The sequence below is a fragment of the Lepidochelys kempii genome, chromosome 8 (genome assembly GCF_965140285.1).
Source record: "Lepidochelys kempii isolate rLepKem1 chromosome 8, rLepKem1.hap1, whole genome shotgun sequence".
Taxonomy (NCBI): domain Eukaryota; kingdom Metazoa; phylum Chordata; order Testudines; family Cheloniidae; genus Lepidochelys; species Lepidochelys kempii.
The window spans coordinates 19280170-19300114 of NC_136387.1; the positions used below are offsets into that span (position 1 = coordinate 19280170).

Sequence of the window (19945 nt, forward strand, 5' to 3'; positions counted from 1 at the left end):
CATACAAGGACCAACACTGTTAAATAAAACTTGTTAATGACCTTGATGAAGTCATAGTTTGTTCCCACTTACCTTAATACTATTCCTTTATGCATGTCCCTGATAATTATACACTATTTCTTTCAGTTAAACAACCATTCTTTAGAAGAAAAAAAGGTTTGAGTTTATAGTGTTTTCAATCTAAATAAAAACAAATCATCTCCTGTCATGATATAATATTTTTACATTTAGTCTATACTGTCAAACACAGAAGATTGAAATAACAAAGCCATTACATTAAAAAGATTTCTGTTTTCAGCCAGTTCCAAGATTATCCTTTAACAAACATTCTACTGTGCTAGACAACAAATCTTATTACTGACTTAAACATCAGTCAATACTTGATTGCTATCCTGCTAAAAATTCATAAACAAAGTTTACAGTATGCATACATATTTCTCCTGGTCAGGAACCACATGTATTTTTGTTTCTAGTCCCCTAATTTATTCTGGCACTAGAAAAACTGTAAATTGTATAAATAAATAGACACTTTTTTGTCCTGGTAGTGCAGAGGTTAGCAGTATAAAGAGGTATTCACTCAAAGGCTGCAAACATCTGACTAAACAAAAACAAAAAGCACAAATCATGAGTGCATATTGTAGCCAGTGAACACTACTGTCTGATGCTTTAAGCCTGTTTTCCTGGTTTATACTCTTAATGTGTTAAGATCATTTAAGCATCTAAATGTTTCTCTCGACAAGTGTTATTAGCCTAGCTATTTTACAACAGGAGGTCTGTGATGCACTGCTTGTGCAATGCTGTTTTAGGAACGTTGTTACTGTCTCAATAAACAGAAGCCTCTGCTGTCACAGGTCATTTCAAAGACTCGCAAAGCAGTTCATGTTCTCACATCTTTTATTTAGACAATTGCATTGGATTAAGAGGTTGGATTATTTGGCAATAAAGGCAAAAGAGCTATTCTGAATGCTGGCTTTGTCAAAGCAAAGTGTGCCAAGGTCTTTCCAACAGATGGGACTTGAAAAAAATCACATGACCTAAATGTGAAATAGAACACAAACTTGTGAAACCCGAAAACATAAAGATGAAATAAAGACACACAGTTTCCAGTAATGATTAGGGCACATGAAGAGTTCCCACTGACCTAACTGGAAACTGCTCACTTGCAGCAGAATTCACTATTGGTCCCCAGATAAAAAAGGTTTATCTACTGCAGTTGATGCCCAACACCTATTAGCCCGAGAGCTACATCTTCTTGCCAAGGTTAAAAGTACTAGTGCCACCACTCCTTTTCAGGCCAGAGCCTTGCAGTTTAAATGGCACCTTTATGTGCTGATTGTTGTTGCAATTCTATATTGTACTCATAATAATCAACTTTCTATTTAATACAGTTTTATTACCTAGCTGAATAACAGAAAACAAAATTTGTTGTGTGTAATTATTCAATGGCAGGTTTCAGAGTAACAGCCGTGTTAGTCTGTATTCGCAAAAAGAAAAGGAGGACTCGTGGCACCTTTAGTCTCTAAGGTGCCACAAGTACTCCTTTTCTTTTTATAATTATTCAATGAATTTCACAAGTAGTCATCAAATGATATATTCACTAAATATCCTTTGACCAATTAAGGAGTCAGTCTAATACTGCATAGGAGTATAGGTCAACCGAATTATTCAATAATTACCAGTGAACTTTTAAAAATATAGTCACTTATTATTGTACCAGCTCTACTTACTACCTCTTTCTTCCTTTCTGTCATAACTTCGTTCCATTACGAACTTCACTTTTTCCTTTTCAGAGAGAGATCCAGGAAAGTGGGGATTTTTCCAAGTACCGTAAATATATTCAAAACTACTGTATATTTACTAAAATAAGTAACCATAAACCAGGGGACTCAAAGAGCACTAACACTGTTGGCCAAACGTACTGTAAATATAGTTTCAGTACATGTTAAATATACAGATAACTTACATTATCTCTCATATTTCAAAGTTCCACAGTCAGTTTACACAAGAGAAGCTCAAAGTCCCCCAGGATACTAGAAGGATAATAAAACCAATTCAATATGCGGGTGGGAGGTTGGGGACTCTACTTCTATTATTATATTGGAAGGGAATCTTAGTTAGGAGACAGCACTGTCTCTTTGCATTTTTTTTAGAGAGAGTTGGCAACCTTCCTTCACCAAAAAGCGGAACACCTTTCTAATTCATGAACTTCAAAAGAAACAAGTTGGCACAATGACAGGCTTTTTACAAAGGTACTTTGAAATGCTGAAGGTACTCTTCATGATAACTAAGTAACTGCTAATAGACCAGTAAAATCTAATAATACTTTACTTTTATACAGTGACTTTCAACAAGGTTCTCAAAAGACCTTTGACAACACTTATCAGGTTTCTCAACACCTCTGTGAGGTATCATTTCCCCCATTTTAAAGATAAGGACACTGAGGCAAAGCAGTAATATCTTGCTCATGGCTACAAGGCAAGTCCGAGCCAAGAACAGAACCCAGAATGTCTGAATACTAATCTTTAACCATCTCTGCTACAGCAGTTACTTACATACTCTATGACAGTGGTTCCCAAACTTATTCCACCGCTTGTGCAGGGAAAGCCCCGGGCGGGCTGGGCCGGTTTCTTTACCTGCCACGTCCGCCGGTTCGGCCGATCGCGGCTCCCAGTGGCCGCGGTTCGCTACTCCAGGCCAATGGGAGCTTCTGGAAGTGGCGTGGGCCAAGGGACGTACTGGCTGCCGCTTCCAGCAGCTCCCATTGGCCTGGAGCAGCGAACCGTGGCCGCTGGGAGCTGCGATCGGCTGAACCTGTGGACGCGGCAGGTAAAGAAACCGGTCCGGCCCGCCAGGGGCTTTCTCTGCACAAGCGGCAGAACAAATTTGGGAACCACTGCTCTATGATAGTGTAGTAAATAAATTCTCACAAATTATCCAGTTGGGGGAGGGAGGGAAGGAAGAAAAAGAATTCCCACTTGTCATCTAATGTGCTTTACAGATTGTTAATTAGCATGTGGAAATAAACTGAGTCAGCCCACAGAGTGCATCAAAAGCATCTTATGCTCTCTTGGTCCTGCCTTACTCAAAAAGGGCGCACACATTAAGCGTTAGCTGAAACTTCCAAGCAATTTTCAAGAGGACCAAAAGTAATTAAGCAAGACTCAGTGCCACTGATATCATTAGGTATCAATTTGATCTCTGGGAGATGTATCAATTAAGCATAAACTGGTACTTTATTTTAGGAATTTTAATAGGTAGACTATTGATACTGATGCAGGTGATTCTACCAGATCCACGTAGGTAATGTTTGATCATATGTGAGAAACTTGTCTGGCCAAATCATTATACAGTAGGGGCAGATACATTTTACTAAGAATAAAATACTGCTTAGAAAAAGAGAGGGGGGAAAAGAATAAATCCTGCTACTTCCATATGTTGAGACCCAGCATGTTGTGTATCTAAATTGTACTCTTTCCAAGCTTCCTGGGGCATGTGCTGTACCTTCCTTTAAATTCTATATAGCATCAACAATATTACCAGCATTCAAATAATAAATAAAAATGTAAACCTACATTAATAAGAAACACAATTAATTATCTGTTCATTGACTAACAGTTTAGTACAATTTTCAGATTTTGTTAGCTTGTAATGTACAGTAAATTGAAAGAAGCCAATTTGACCTGTTTCATATATTTAAGGTAATGAACTTTTGCTTTGATTCACTGTTGCAAATAGCTCATTTTTAATCTCTAACACTTAATGTGATGAATTCTTCCACAGTGCTATATAATCTTTCCCATATTTAAGAAAGAGGTCTACAAAGAGAAGCTGTATTCATTTCAAAGTGTCATTTTGTTTTACAAAGGTACTGACATTTACATAAGGTTCACACAGTGCCAGGGACTGTACACAAAATCTTCTGCTGCATGAATGTTGGTTTAATCATCAAAGTAATGCTAACATTGTAAAGTTATGCATTCATTTAAATATTAGTGTTTCTTCTGATCATACAACCAGCACTAAAGTGACGGGAAAATATCTAGAATTTCCTTGAGAGGTGTGGAGCATGTAAAATTTTAAGTCAGCTTCCATCCTGCCAAATTCAATAGGCCAAATTCAGAGGTGAACTGTAAGTTACTGACTTATAAGTGAGAATACGCAAGCCTGAACTGCTGTAATTTACACAAGGAGGTTAAGATCTATAGTTGTAAAAGAAATTAACAAGGGGTATAATGTGTCTGTTAAAGTAGGACCCTCTCTGTGTAAATTACACTCAGACACTTTTGCATCCACAAACACCCTTCATATGGGAATGAGCCACCTCTATCAAAAACAAGTGTTTACATTTTCCTTGAGGATGAATGTTCAAATGACTACAAATTAAATAAGATGAAGAGGGCCAACAACATTGTTTCATTTGATAGACTGATTTAAATCAAGGCTATTGAAATTGCAATTTTAATCACCAAGTGGAAAGCCTCGATAAATCATCAACTGGAAATGGAAAAGTGGATTAAACTTATTTTCTAAAGAAAGACGCACTCTCATTGGTTGATCTGACCATTAAAACATATTGATTTACAGCTAAACAGAACCTTTACACTAGATTTGGCCCATCTTTTTGCTACCTAGGAGGGTACACTATAACTATATATATTTATTTAAGCAATTATATAGTTTAATATTTTCAGATTCTTATTAATACATACATTTTTAGTATGTTAGAAAATGGCAAATGATATATTGCCTATTTACTAGTTAATTAACATTTTGATCATGATTTGCATCAAGCTGCATTAGGATGGTAACTGGAATTTAATTAAACACACAAAACAGCGTATAAGATTATTTTGATTAAACAAACTAACCTTAAATATTTTGGATACATAAACATCAGTTTTTTTTCCATGTGCTGGAGAGTAAGTTTCCATGCTGGGTGGGGTTATAAATATTCATAATTTGAGAACTGAGTCAAATCAGAGCTCCATTAGGGCGAAGCCAAAAAAACAGGAGTATGAAACCACCCAGGTTGGCTCAGTGGATGATCCTAACGAGATACCTGGTGGTGTTTCCTGGAATTAGAGGCTGGGCCCCTATGATGACATCAGAGTCTTGTACCCACCAGCACAAGATCAAACTCTACTGTCTATTGTGCCATATTCACAAAGCTTGACCTCAAAAGTTAAATGTTTTCCCCCCGATTCTTTCTTTACATAGAAAAGAAGCCTTGAACTCAAAGTTTTGATAGATGCTCATGGATTCAGCATATTTATTTTTTATTTAAAATGTTTAAGAAATAATAATATTAGGCCCTAGCATATTTTAAAGAGGTGTATTTTTAAAAAGAAAAAATAATTTAACAAATTAAAATAATCTGATTTAATAAAAAAATCTGATCTTTGTGATTTTTTCAAAAAAATATCGATTTTTATTCACCGTCACATTAACTTAATGCACCAAGGAAAGAATGATAAATTTCATGGCAGAGAATGTTCATTACTTATCTTTTAAAAATTATTGTAACACCATATTTTTCATTACTACAGGTAAAACATTTCAAAATGTTAAATGATTCATGAACAATGAAAACCAATGACAATTATGTTCACCATTTTTAGCCCCAATCCTGCTTGGAGCTCGGTGTGGGCACAACTGTCAGTCCACATGGAGTTCAGTGAAAGATGGGGAACTTAATTAGCAGCTGCCTAAGAAAACAAAGTTTTCTTCCCCCTCTGGATTTTTTTCTGTTTATGGTATATTTGGCAGATGCTCAAATCTTGAGAAAATAAAAGCAAGTATGAAAAATCTAAAATACATCGTATCATCCAGTAATGTGATGGATACAATCCAAGGAGCAAAGAAGACAGTTTGTATCAAGTGAAAATGCATTGATTCAAGATAATTCTATATACTTCAGACAATAAATTTATCTGAGTGTAATGAAACCTTAAGTCCTCTTAACACATAAAGAGCAATAGTGTAAGTAGCCCACACTTTGCAGTCACCTAAGAGTTGAAAAAGAGGCTGCTAAGCTTTCTGATTTCACAGTGGAAAGCACTGTTAAAATGGTATACACCTAACAAAGAGCAAGGATATTTCCTTGTCTTGCCAAATTTACAAACTTTTCACAGAAATATTTTTGACATAGTAGTATTGTCCTTGGTGCTATTGGGATTGTAAAATCCCAATTTTTGTTTTGTTTTGCTGGTTGGTAGACCATCTGTTAACAACAGAGAGGTAGATGCCAACAGTCTGAATGGAAAAAACAGTTCATGTATTTCTTTCCTGTTCTGCATAACTTATCATCCACGGTTAGTAAATCGTGAAGATGTACATAAAATCCCATACAAACTAAACTATACAAGCAAAGTGTTTTAACAAATACTTTGGAAACTATCCCTATACTTAAAGATACTCCTATATACAAAAAATACTTCAACTGTGAAGCAAGAAATGGGAACTGTCCACAAAGGTATTTTTATCATGGCTATTTTTAAATGTACTGAAGATGCCCTACTTAACTGGAAGGCATAATTCTCTTTTCTGGTGAAATAATGAGCCTGCAGCCAAAGATCCTTTGAACTGGTACAATACCTTGTATTCATGCAGTCTTGTAACAGTATTTTAATCAGCTCTATCTTAGTCAGATACATTAATTTTCAGAAGCTAGTTTTAAATTACCCTAGAGGAATGCCAGACTTAACCAGTCTGAAGGCACAAAAATCCAACACCAGAAGTGATCAAATAAATTTTATAACAAATTATGTAAGACCTGATTCTGATTTCACTTACACCAGTTTTCCATTTGTTTAACTCCACTCCAATGGAGTTACTCCTGATTTATACTGTGATCAGAACTATGTCTTTAGTGATACAAAATCTGTACCTGAATATTACGACTAATAAAATTGTCCAAAAAAAGAAAAATAATGAACATTTTGGTTACATAAAATTAAGATAACTCAGGAAATCAGATAAATGCAATGAAAAGTTTTTAAAGGGAGCATGCATGGGAAGTAAATGAACGAATCTTGTAAAAAGATTTCAGCAGCTACAGCCATCTGATGAAGCCAGAGCTCAACAGCTATCAAATCATTTACTGCTCTTTTTTTGGCATCTTATTTTATCACCTCCAGAGATTACATTATTTAATAAACACCATCAGAAGTGGAATAATCTATTTAATAAGAGTATTGAATCAATAGCGCCACAACATTTTCATCCCTGAGGCTTCAAAATCTGAGAAAATTAAACACAAGCAGCACAATTATCTCATCAGGTATTCAACTTCCAGTTATTGTCAGCATTCCTTTTCAAATAGCTCATAAGCAGAGATGCTGAAAAACAAAATTAATTATGCAGACATGTCAACTATTTACATAATTCACACTGAACAGTCAAGCTGAAGTGATTGTCACAATGCAAGGACATGCACTATGGGAAAGTATTAAAAACCCCAAAGATATTTTTGTATAACACAGTTAAACAGTTGCTTCTGCTGTGGATATATAAACATGTATTTTTTTATTTGTTACTTTTTGACAATAAAATTTTTTCACTGATTCCAGAAACACAACACATCCACCACTTGAATTCAAAGTATATTTACTTTTTAATAAAACTCAGACATATAGATCCAGATGGTTCTAATCCAGAATTCAAGATTATGAGGAAAAATATCATAAACAACAATATTTATTAAGCACTTTTCACTTATAGATCTCAGAATGCTTCATGAAAGAAGGAATCATTATCTTGAATTTACAGATGGCGAAATTGAGTCACAGAGAGGTTATATGGCTTGACAGCGTGTCAAAGGACAGAGAGAAAGGCAATGACAAAATTGGAAATATAAACTAGGTCTCCTACAACAGTGTCATCCAGTGGTCAGGTCCAATGTCCTATCCACTGGACCACATTGCCTCCAGATTAAGTTAGTTGGGTAAAAAAACTTCTCCTATGTCAGTTTAGTCTAACTTTAATACAATCTTAAAGATGTTGTTAAGAAAGAAGTCAGATGCATAAAGTTATGTATAACTTTCTCTCCTGCATCTCTTCCTCCTCCTTTGTCTACATTATGTTCCATTTAGGCCCAGGTCTTGCAAACAATGACAAACAGACATAATTTTAAGTGTGTGAGTAGTTTCATTGGTTGGGACGAGGGATGCCATAGTCCTGCAAAAACAAACAAACAAACAAACAAACAAACAAACAAAAAAACCAAAACCCCAACAACAACCCATGCCTGTGCTTAACTTGATGCACTGTGAGTAGTCCATATGCAATTCTTAGCAGAATCATGGCCTCAGATTAGACTTCTCAGATGTGGGCCCTTATCTTCATATATAGTTAGGTGTGCATGGCACTTTAGAAGACATTATAAAAGATGTTTGTGCATAACAGATTAGAACTCTTTAAGGGACACTCTCAACTCATTTTTTAATTGGCTAATTTTTTAAAATCAGTTTTTGACAGAAACTTCATTTAATAGTTTTTATCTTTTCTGATCCCCTACTGGTATTTAGGAGGGTAATTTGAAGGGGCATCTAAAAGCAATACTACCAAACACACTCAAGTTTGCCCCTTCTGACTTACTCTCTGATAAGATGGAAACATCTGCAATTTTTTTTCAAGTGTCCTGTACCAAACTTAATGGGGAATAAATTTTAAAAATATCGTAAGAAGTGACAGCGTCCTCCCCTGAAAATGAAATCACAAACCAGAGCAAAGTCTAAACAACAGTTTTTAGTACAAAGGCTACTGTTAGTTTTACCATGGGATCAGCAGCAGCGGGAAGACTTTAAACTTTGTTTAAAGGATAACAACAGTAGCTGCAACGGGTCTGAAAACTGCACGTTCAGAAGTCGTCAGGAATTAAACTCTCAACTGTAATGTTTCAAAGTTCACTTTTTCCTTTATTAAATGTAAAATGTTCTATAGCTACTTTGTAACCTGAAGCAAGAGTCACAAACGAAGCAGCAACTATATGTGATTCAATTAGTCACAGATTAGATGAGGTTTTGAAGGGTGATACACTTGGTAACTTTTTTACTCACATTAAAATACAAATGAAAAGCACTGAATTTAGCTGTAGTCAGAATTTAAGATTTTAGAACATTTTAAATTGTACTGGTTACTAAAATCACAGTGACAAATTCATTAACTCCTGGGTGAGCAGAAATCTTCTCTGTACAAGTGTTACCAGTTTCTGCAGAATCCAAGTGTTCATTGAATAAAATAAAAATAAAATAAAGTTTCCAGACCGTATAATTGTGAACATAAACTTCTAAATGTGAACCAAGTATAAACTGATGCAGTGATGCCTTCCTAACTCTACAGATGGACATCTCTAGCTCCAGAGTAAAAAGGGGACATCTAATGTTATTATGATGGGTGGGTGGGACGGTTCCAACACTGCTAATGATTGAGGAGGCAGCGTTTATGTACAATGGGGACTGCCACCTCCAAAACCTTAGGCAAAGGCACTAGTGGGGGGGCAATAATCCCAGACGAGGGATCTGCTGAATTGGTGTCAGCAAAGCCTCCTCCCCCCCAACCCTTCTGCTTTGTAGGGCCTCCTTATTCAAGCATTCTCTGCTGTGCTGGCAGACAGGGGACCCACTGTTTCTCTCCTTCACTCTATCCAACATCCCCCTGATCCTCAGCCTGATGCTCCCTGGTTTTGAGCAGAATGAAATCCAACAGAATGGCCCCAGATGCCTGTCACCATAGCAGCAGGCTTTGTTAATAAGCCAAGGGTCTTCCTGCCACTCCAGCAGAGGACACTGTGTGTCTGACCAGCATAAATTGAATGGGGAGGAGGCAGGTTGTGTGGGAGGTCCAGCTTTAACTGGAGAAGCAGAGTGCTTCCAGAGAAAGACTAGCAGGGATGTATTTGACCTGCATGAGACAGGGAAGGAACCCGCATGGAGTATAATAAAAAGCAAACATTTCCCCCCTTGAACCTGCAACCGGTGTCCAGTGGCAGCGCTACGGGAGGCAAAGCCTCCCCTGGCCTATTATACCTGCCACCTATGATGCTAGGTACATTTTTCAAGCCCTGTGCAACCTCGCCCATCAGAATGGGAGATGGCATGAAAACAAACTGCTGTGATGCAAAAGCTCATTTAAGCTAATAGCAGTAGCTATTAATTTGAGCCAACACCCTTATAATTTATTATGATGCGCCAAACATCACAGCATGATTTATAAGGATGCTAATGCTATAAAAATTTGCTAACCATTCTCAGTACCTTAATTTTGAAATTAACACACTGCCCTTTCAAGAACATAAGAACGGCCCTACTGGGTCAGACCAAAGGCCATCTAGCCCAGTATCCTGTCTTCCGACAGTGGCCAATGCCAAGTGCCCCAGAGGGAATGAATAGAACAGGTCATCATCAAGTGATCCGACCTTGGTCACCTTTTTTGCGTATGTCTACACTAGAATTAAAGACCTGCGGCATGGCCATGGCTGGCCCAGGTCAGCTGACTCTGGCTTGGGCTGCAGAGTTAAAGATCGCTGTGTAGATGTCCGGGCTTGGGCTGGAGTCTGGGCTCTGAGACCCCTGGTCCCTACCTCATTGGATCCCAGAGCCCAACACAGCAATTTTACATCCTTGCAGCCTGACCCCGAGTCAGCTGACCCAGGCCAGCCACAGGTGTTTAACTACTGAGTAGACGTACTCTTTTTGGGTAGTCTCAGTCTTGTCCCCAATGGATATGGATTATCCTTCCCCCAGACCTGAAAATGCCCATCACAATGACGTGTCTTTTGACAGTTTCTGTGGAGTAGCCAAGCCTGAAGACCCTGGGGACCGAACTACTTCCTGCCACCTGGAAAAGGTGACCCCTCTACCTCAAGGCTGAGGCAGTCTGACAAGGCAACGATGGGGCGGCACACACTGCAACTACTCCTACTGTAACTGTTCTGATGATAAAAAGACTTCAGGCTCCAGAGACATCAGGCCAACACCTCTCATTTTAAGTATCATTAGTGCTAGATTGTTTTAAGGGAGGATAATTTTGGGGAGAGGAGCGTCTTTACATGATGCCAAATTTTCAGCATATTTCAGATTTATCTCTGTCATTTAGCAGTGCTGTTCCCTCTCTGCGTTATGCTGGCAGCCCCAGTTTAAAAAGATGATAACTAGGAGTCAGCAGCAGAGCAAGATAGTGAGAAAGAAAATTACAAATGAGTAGCCAGATTTTTTTCTCCCCTAAAATAGCATTTGCTGGTAAATATCCGTAGAAACCAGAAAGCTTTGATTGCAAATGTCTACTTTCCCAAGGGCATTAATAAAAACACATCACATGCTAGCACCAGCCCCTCCCATCACAACACCACTACCACATAGATTTATAAGGCAAAAAGTCAGTCCTGTTTGTAGCCTAGCAACAAAAGCTGTAGTCTGTGTTAAATGGATAGGGCCTGCTGCTGAGAAGGCTCAATACAGCAGCCATCTTTGGTGTGTAACTTGGAGGGAGATTTCATCATTCTGCACTGAAGCCACTTCCAGATGTTAGAGGTTTGCAGCAGCAGCAGCAGCAGCCAGCTCGGCAGCGTGCTGTCAATTTACAACCCCTCCTCTGATCCCTGCCGCCCCTGAACCACGCACATGGGCATTCACCACACATTTCTCCCCTGTTTTTTCAAAGAGCTTCTTTGTTAAGGAACAGTTATTTCAAACTCTTCATTTCATCCCCAAAGGCAACTATGATTGCCTCTTCCGGAGGGTTAATGCGTTTTCTTCCCCTTATCTATGTCAACAGGAAACTGAAGCAGGGGTTATTTCTCTTTATCTAGACACTCAGGTGGCCCTCATCGTGGTACTTTTCCCCATTATAACGCATCTTTTCCGGAAAGGATTGAAACTGAGGATCTTTATTGTGCCTAGGTATAAATCTGTGTCCCCACCCCCCCGCCTCCTTAATGCCCTCATCTTGATTATACATCCCTCCCCAAGCCGGGTGCATTAGTCGAGTCCGTATAGGTGGGGTGTACACGAGGAGCAATAGATCCAGCACAGAGGAACCCACCGGTCCCCCTGGGCATGCTACTAGCCAACCCTGGAGGGTACGGGCCAAACACGGACCCCCCCCCCGCTCACTCTGCAATGTCATGCCTATTTATTAATTGGAGGGGGGGTTCCAATCTGGAGGGAGGTTGCTGCATTAGGGGTGACCCCCAGGCCTCCCTCTTGCTTGGAGGGGAGGGACTCTGCATTTGGATTTACCCCCCCTCTTCCCCCAGGAAGCTGCCACCCAGTCACCGGTCTTTTGGGGATGCGATTGCCCGGGAAGGGGCTCGCTGCAGTGGGGGCTGCCCGGCAGAGGAGCCCCCAGTCCGCCGCGCGTGGAGGGGGCTGCGGCAGGAAGCTTAACCCGCCCGCCCCCGGGAGGCTGCCCCAGCGCCCCGGGGATGGGGAGGGCAGGTGGCGTTAACCCTTGCGGGGTTCCCGCTGTCGCGTACTCACCGCGCCCGCCGCTCCGCACAGCCCGCCGCCGGAAGAGAGTCAGCCAGTGCCGGGCAGGCGGGAGCGGGAGGCGGGCGCCCGGCCCGGCGAGGGGAGGAGACGAGACGAGACGAGCGGGGGAGGGGGCAGGCCCCGGTGGAGACGGGGGCAGCAAGGCCGGAGCAGTGGGGCAGGAAGGGGGAGGGGGAAGCGGATGGCGGGGAAAAGCTGGGCGGGGCAGGCAGCCGGGTGGGTGGGGGAAATCATTGGTATTAGCCGTAGCTTGTTATATCTGTTCTGTAATGAGGCCCCTCGGCAGCCCCGGGGGGGGGGAGAGGGCACTGCCCTTCCCCCGTTCCCTGCGCCGCCCCAAACCCGGTGAGAGGTTGGCTAAGCACAGTCCCTGCTCCGCTCCCCGCCCGCGGGGCTGGAACAATGGGTAGAGCCGGGGTGCTGGGAGCCAGTGACCCGAACTGTCAACCCTGTGGATGATGTAAAACACGTCAAGCCGGGGGGTGCGGCGGCGCCCTCAGCATCCCTCGGTCCAGCACCTACCCTGCCCGCCCATCCCCGTGAGGCCTGTAGGGTGCCCGGGTCCGAGAAGGGCCCCATTACAATCATCTTTCCACAATTAAAGTTTTGCAATTTTGAAGGTGTCATTTCAAAATCTGACACTTGCCTCCAAAGCAACGCTGGCCTGGGAGACCTGGAACAGCCAGAAACCTCGCTAGGGTTTGTTGTTATTATTTTTTTTAATACATGCAATTATCTGTAATTAAAATGAACAAGGTAAATTCAAAATTATATTTGTAGGTCTTCAGGTACTTGAAGCTGTGCTAAACAAAACATTAATTTTCGTTAAACATTCAAACAAAAGATTAATTTTCAACTGATTTAGATGACAGGTTTCAGAGTAACAGCCGTGTTAGTCTGTATTCGCAAAAAGAAAAGGAGTACTTGTGGCACCTTAGAGACTAACCAATTTATTTGAGCATCAGCTTTTGTGAGCTACAGTGAGCTACAATGCATCCGATGAAATGAGCTGTAGCTCACGAAAGCTCATGCTCAAATAAATTGGTTAGTCTCTAAGGTGCCACAAGTCCTCCTTTTCTGTTTGATTTAGATGAGTTACTCACACTTCTGTGAAGTCGTGTGTGTTAGCTTTTCTTGAAACATTTGCTTCTAAGATAAATCAGATCTAGATATATAGGTCCAGGATCTAATCAACACTTCAGGTGTTCAAAGCTCATACAGTGAATCCCCAAATATGTATTTGCACTTCTGTGCTGCAGCAAATCAGGCTTTCTATTGCAAGGCATGGGTATCTGCCTAGCCCTTCCACACTCATCAGCATGGTAGCTGTGTGCGCTGGTATGGCATTTTAAGGCTGCTCAGGAGGAGACATGTTCTGCCCCCACTGATTTCCTATTGTAAGTTTGCTCATAAGGCCTGCATTGCATTCACAAGTTTCTTATTGAATTCCTCCTTGATGTTAAGTAGTCTGAGATTGCCAGTATGAAAAGGGCAGAGGGGACATCAGGACAGTTCACCTTGTGCCAGCCCTGTCAGGCAGAATACTTACAGGCTAGCAGATTTCAGTTTAACATAACGTGAAGCTGCTGGGATATCACATGTCACATGTAATGCTCATGCAGGGGTACTTCCGATTGTGAGACACCTCACCACCTGCTCTTAGTGTGGAGAGTCTTGCCTAATGCCTGCTGTCGTTCTGTTCCCTGAAACCAACAGCCTCTGGTCACAGCCAAGCACCCTCTTGCAGGCTAGTGACAGACACATATCAACATCCTAGCCCTGCTGTCGTATCCAGCCAGTGTCACAAGACACTCACAGCAATAACAAGGTAAGCTGTCTTCAAAGAGAGAGCGTGCACACTGCTTAGCTGGCACAACTCAGGATCAGATCCTTTATAACAGCACAGCACTGGAATCTACTTAAAGTGAAAACAAATGTAACCCTTCTGCCCGTCAGAGTTGGCAACAACAAGGGCCGGGTTCAGTATCTAGGGGTTCCATTCCAATAACACAATGCAAAACAGGCTCGAGCCCCCACCCAGTGACCTGGGACAAATATATACCACCCCTGCTGGGCGCCTCTAAGAGGCAATACTTCCCCTCTTGCAAGCAAAGAGTCTGAGTGTAGCAAGAGCCTTTTAATAACAGAGAGAAACAATGTGGCATTATGTTGGGGAAACACCACCAACAGGATTCATAACACAACCCATGAGCAAAACCCATCCCAAGCAAATTTGGGCCGTGTTCTTTCCCTTTGGTTCTTGAGTCCAGCAAACCAAAAGTCACCCAAAGTCCCCAAAGTCCAACAACCCAAAAGTCTCTGTCCCTGGTCAGTGCAGAGTTTGAAAGTTTATCTGCAGAGCTTTACCTCCCAGCCTAGGTGGAAATGGGAGGGCTAAGGGGCACCTTACGTGGTCTGAAGCTGATTGCCCCACCCGTCCGTGGGGCTCTGCTCCGCTCTAACAGCTGACCCACAAATCGCTCTGCTAGCACCCCTCCCCCCCCACGGGAGCTGCTCCAGACATCCCAAAAATTGCTCTGCAATATATCTTCAGGCCCCCCCACTACTTAACACAACAATCAGTGATTTCAGCTTTGTCATGATTTCAGCTTGTAGTAGGGTAGCCTCAGTGCTGGTGCAGCATTGGCCCAAAGTGAATTGAGCTCAGCAGCCTGTAACTAAACTCCTAATGGAACAATACTGGCTCTGAAATTCCACAGGGGGGGGAGGAGGGGAAGAGTGGGGAGAAGAGGGAAGAAAGGAAAAGGAAGAAGAGCAATTGGCATGTAGGACCCTCATCAGGGACTCATACCACCATATTAATACTTGTCCCCAACCTCTCTCTCCATTCACAGAGTTTTGGAACCCATGTCCCTTGCCTAGCGAGTGCTACTTAGTTGATGGCGAGTCCCTCCACCATAACAAAAAGCCAAGTACAGTTGCACTGTCTTTGATTCACATAATCAGGATAATAACAATTTATTCATCCTGCCCCAATAACAGAGAAACTGGCGATCCCACAGCAGCGAAAGTGACCATTTCGGCAGCTATGGGCTCATGCTAGGCGAGGTGAGTGTGCCTATGCAAATGAGATCAGCCCCTGAAGTTCTTTTCCACCACTTGCCACAACTCACCACCAGATGTCAGGGTGGAGTTCATCCTGACTCTGCTTACACAAATATGAGTTTATGTGCTGTGATAATGCACCTGTTTCATCACATGAGGGCTCAGCATTTCTCTCTCTGGCATTGGAGTTGTGGTATTACTTCACATTGGTTTGTTTACAATATGGACAGGGTTAGCCCAAGGGACTTCTTTAAACAAACAAAAAAATACATTTCCCAAATCCCACTGGGTTTTCCCAAATCCCACTGGGTAATAAGCTGGCTATTAATTGCCAGCCACCATCTCTAACCCACTCTGGGCCCAGCTACATGGGGAACCTCTCCAAACAGAAACAAACACAAGATTTCCCCATATGGAGAAGAAACATCTGTTTACCTAGGAGAAGCCCTTTTCCCCTCACTGCAAAAAAGCCTTCTGTAGCTTGCTTCTCATCCTTCCTCTCACCCCCCCACTAAAAGGGGTTTTTAAAGGTCATTGTATGCCCTTAATTAGATGCAGATGTCCATAATTTGCACCTGCCCACTTCCTGGAACCCAACAGGACCGTTCTTCCAGATTGAGGCGCTGGCCAGGGTTCTCTGCTTGGTGTCCCCGTCAGGTTCCCTACTTTTGACCCTCTGACCTTCACACCTGTCCTTGTTTTTCTTCTGTTGTCCCCCTTATTTATTTGAGTCCCTGGCTCAGTGGCTCCTCCCCTAGGCTGAGGGAGGGGCATTTAGCTGTGGGCGGCCCTGTGCCCACCCATCTCACGGAACCCAACAGGAGCACTCTTCCAGAATTGTCGGGTGTGACTCCATCACATTACAAAGATTGAAATGTAAGAGATTGTAAGCAAGGATAACAAGAACAACAGGTTACATGTAAAACACAAGGGATAATATGCTTCTTAGAGTCTAAACTTAACTGTAACATGCTAAAACCCTTCTCCAAAGCAATTTCTCACCTAACGCAATCTCTCCGCATCGCAAGCCCACATGGCCAGGATGCAATTTACATGAACGCAAAAAACACCCTCTTTTTGCTTTCTTTAGTGAAGGATATGAAAGGGGTCCTTTTTTCTTCCTCTAATAGTCCAGTAAACCTTTTTGATGCCCCTCTTAAAGTTCATCCCCAGATAAGACTCTTCTCCCCTGTTGCTTGTTCTCTGGTGTGCTTCCCCCATTGGTTTCACATGTTCTCCCCACTATTTTTTTGTTGACTTCACATACAGACAGGATTTCCATTGTGTTGGCTTTACAATGCTTTATTTACATTGGATACAGGGATAGGTAAATAGACATGCTTTTGTGTGGCAGAAGATTTGCTTGTCTACTCTGCCTTGTTGCAGACTTTAAAGCATGATTTCAGTGTATAATAATTAATTTCAGTGTCAAATAATTCTTTATATAGTGTCAGTACAAACAGTTCATAATCATATTAATGACCAGTGTGACATTGGCTTTCATTTGCAACCTTACAAGATACTTTTTGGATAAGTACTATGAAAACAGTGTGTTGGGTGTAGTGACTTTGTAAGGCCTGATGGGAGTTGCTGACACAGAATAGTGAACTTTTCCTAGCTGGCACCAGTGGTCTTCTGGATCACATCATGAAGCTAAGTGCATAATGAAAAAGCTGACATAACACTTAACAGTATTACTGGTCACTTCTGTAACGGGATAGTTATATACTTCATCTGGATGACAAGCAAATTGGATCATCAATCAATTTCATGAAAACTTCAAAGGAAAATGTGTGGTTCAAAGGCCAGTCCTGACAATAAAAATGGACTTTTTAATTTACTTTATCATTTTCACTTCTGCTTTTATAAATATTGCAGAAAAAAGGAGCAACAGGGAAATGCTCATAGGAAAGCAGAAGGAAAGAACCCATGACAGGAAAGAAATTTACTCTCAGTGCCTGGTCCTAAAATGTAATTGAAAACAACTCAACATCATTGGAGATATTTTTGCACAGTGGCTTCTTCTAAAAACAAAAATGCCAATGTTTGACATGATCATGTATGAATTATTTGGCTCTTTGATTTCAAACATTTTCTTGATCTTTAGAGCTTAACATCTGACCTATAGCATATCATAGCTTTTGTTTTTAAATTAAGGACTGGATTGTTCATGAGATTATTGAAAGTTAGGGGAGATACTCAGTTGTGCTGCTCCCGCTCTTTCCTGCCCCCTGTTTCAAAGTGATCACAATGGAAAACAGACAAACTGTCTTGCATCCTGGTATAGTTTTAAAGAAATAGCACAAGTATCTTCACATACACCCTCTCTCCCCTCCTTTTATTTTAAGCTAGGGCTGTCGATTAATCGCAGTTAACTCACATGATTAACTCAAAAAAATTAACTGCTATTAAAAATATTAATTGTGATTAATCGCACAGCTAACCAATAGAATACCAACTGAAATTTATTAAATATTTTTGATGTTTTTCTACATTTTCAAATATATTTATTTCTATTACAACACAGAATACAAACTGTACAGTGCTCACTTTATATTATTATTTTTTATTAAATATATTTGCACTGAAAAAATGATAAACAAAAGAAATATTATTTTTCAGTTCACCTCATACAAGTACTGTAGTGCAATCTCTATATCGCAGAAGTGTAACTTACAAATGTAGATTTATTTTGTTACATAACTGCACTCAAAAACAAAACAATGTAAAACTTTAGAGCCTACAAGTCTACTCAGTCCTACTCCTTGTTCAGCCAATTGCTAAGACAAACAAGTTTATTTACATTTACAGAAGATACTGCTGACTGCTTCTTATTTACAATGTCACCTGAAACTGAAGAATGCTTTCAGATGTCTTAAAAGAACACTCCGATGTGGAAACTACAGAGCCCGAACCGCCAAAAAAGAAAATCAACCTTCTGCTGGTGGCATCTGACTCAGATGATGAAATGAACATGTGTCGGTCCGCTCTGCTTTGGATCGTTATTGAGCAGAACCTATCATCATCATGGACACATGTATTCTGGAATGGTGGTTGAAGCATGAAGGGACATATGAATCTTTAGTGCATCTAGCATGTAAATATCTTGTGATGCTGGCTACAAAAGTGCCATGTGAACGCTTGTTCTCACTCTCAGGTGACATCGTAAACAAGATGTGGGCAGCGTTATCTCCTGCGAATTGTAACCAAACTTGTTTGTCTGAGCGATTGGCTGAAGTAGGACTCAGTGGATTTGTAGGTTCTAAAGTTTTACATTGTTTTATTTCTGAGTGCAGTTATTTTTTGTACATAATTCTACATTTGTAAGTTCAACTTTCATGATAAAGAGATTACGTTACAGTGCTTGTATTAGATGAATTGAAATATACTATTTCTTTTGTTTTTACAGGCAAATATTTGTAATAAAGATAAATATAAAGTGAGCACCATATGCTTTGTATTCTGTTTTGTAATTGAAATCAATATATTTGAAAATGTAGAAAACATCCAAAATATTTAAATAAATGGTATTCTATTATTGTTTAACAGTGCGATTTATTGTTTTAATCTCTTGACATCCCTAATATAAACATATATAGATAATTTCTTGTATTTACTATTTGTCTAGCTCTGGTCATCTGGTTTTCAGAAGGATTTTGTCCACCTAATATGTATGCATTATTAAATTACAAAGATGTAAATTTATGCTCTGTAGGTTTGTACTCTTCTCAGTTTGGTTATTCTCTCCCTTCACTAAGGCTGTATTCTGTTTACCATTTCAATACTCTTCTAATATGTCCTCAAGGATTGCTTCCAGGTCACCCAGTCTGCTGGTTGCTTAACCCTGTCTGGCTTAGTGTCACACTGAACTTTTCCAGTTTTGACCAAAAATTTTTGTTTTTCAGTTTTTCAGTGAAAACTCAAAATTTTCTGCATAACATTTTTACAAAAGTATTTTTTCATTTTCATTGAAATCCCTCCCTCTATTTGTATACCAGTTCTAATTCTGGGCCTTTCCCAGCCTAAGCCATACCCTCTAGAACACTGGTTCCCAAATTTGTTCCGCCACTTGTGCAGGGAAAGCCCCTGGTGGGCCGGGCTGGTTTGTTTACCTGCTGCGTCTGCAGGTTTGGCTGATTGCAGATCCCACTGGCTGCGGTTCTCTGCTCCAGGTCAATGGGAGCTGCTGGAAGTGGCGGCCAGTACGTCCCTCTGCCCGCGCTGCCTCCCACAGCCCCCATTGGCCTGGATCAGCGAACCGCGGCCACTGGGAGCCGCGATCGGCCGAACCTGCGGCTGCGGCAGGTAAACAAACCGGCCCGGCCCGCCAGGGGCTTTCCCTGAACAAGCGGCGGAACAAGTTTGGGAACCACTGGTCTAATTCAATGTTT

At 41.0% G+C, this 19945-nt stretch overlaps 1 protein-coding gene across 5 annotated transcripts in view; it reads right to left on the reverse strand.

Annotated features, from left to right (window-relative positions):
• The window catches only part of SFXN1 (sideroflexin 1), a 42970-nt gene extending 30299 nt beyond the window's left edge, over positions 1-12671 (reverse strand). For 2 of the 5 annotated variants that reach the window (XM_073355766.2, XM_073355768.2), the window contains exon 1: positions 12477-12665. The gene's annotated coding sequence lies outside the window, so the exon portion shown is untranslated. Of the gene's footprint in view, positions 1-12476 lie in introns of all 5 variants that reach the window. The other 3 variants (XM_073355765.2, XM_073355769.2, XM_073355767.2) reach the window with 3 other exon arrangements.
• Between the last annotated feature and the right edge of the window lie 7274 nt (positions 12672-19945).